This window comes from Populus euphratica, unplaced genomic scaffold (genome assembly GCF_000495115.2).
Source record: "Populus euphratica unplaced genomic scaffold, PopEup_1.0 scaffold564.1, whole genome shotgun sequence".
Lineage (NCBI taxonomy): Eukaryota > Viridiplantae > Streptophyta > Magnoliopsida > Malpighiales > Salicaceae > Populus > Populus euphratica.
Window position 1 is genome coordinate 33,249 of NW_011500443.1, and position 858 is coordinate 34,106.

Below are 858 nucleotides of genomic sequence, written 5' to 3' on the forward strand. Positions count from 1 at the left end.
GTTTGACAATTGGCATCCTCATAGCCCGCTCGCGGATTCTTACGGCGACAGATTCATCTATGATTCAGGGATGGAAAAGAACGCGAAGGTGAATATGCTGATTCATAACTCAGAATGGAAAATCCCTACCACTCAAGCTATTGGCTGGCGCCCCATTGTAGAAGCTATTCCTTCCAATTCTAATCCTATGATAGGGCAAAAGGATGAGATTGCTTGGCTGGATTCACCAAATCACAGATTCTCGATCAAAGTAGCTTGGGAACAACTAAGATTTCATCATCCGATAGTTGAATGGCATGACATTGTGTGGTTCAAGAATGCTGTTCCAAGACATTCGTTTCTTCTATGGGTGGCTATCCAACAGAAACTCACAACTCAAGATAGACTTCATCGATTTGGTATACATGGTCCCAATAGATGCTCACTCTGTCTCCGCAATAACGAAGATCACAACCACTTGTTCTTTGAATGCTCCTATACTAAAGTGATCTGGTGGGATGTTTGTGACAGATGCAACATTCCAAAAATGACAAAAGGATGGGATGAATGGATTCGATGGGCTACTGTCACTTGGCATGGCAAAAGTTTCATCAATTTTTCTCGTAAACTCAATTTTGCAGCTACAGTGTATCATATCTGGCAAGAAAGGAATGCAAGGACCTTTGCTGGAATATCTAGAACTCAGAATTTGGTCTTTCATCAAATCAAATGTATCATTCGTGATAAGCTTGATTTGATGAGGAGCGTCCTACCAACAGAAGAAAATAAAAGGATCCAACTAGCTTGGAGGGTCAATAACATGGATTCTTCATTTGATATTTAGCTGGTTGTATTGGTTTCCCGATTCTTCATTTGATA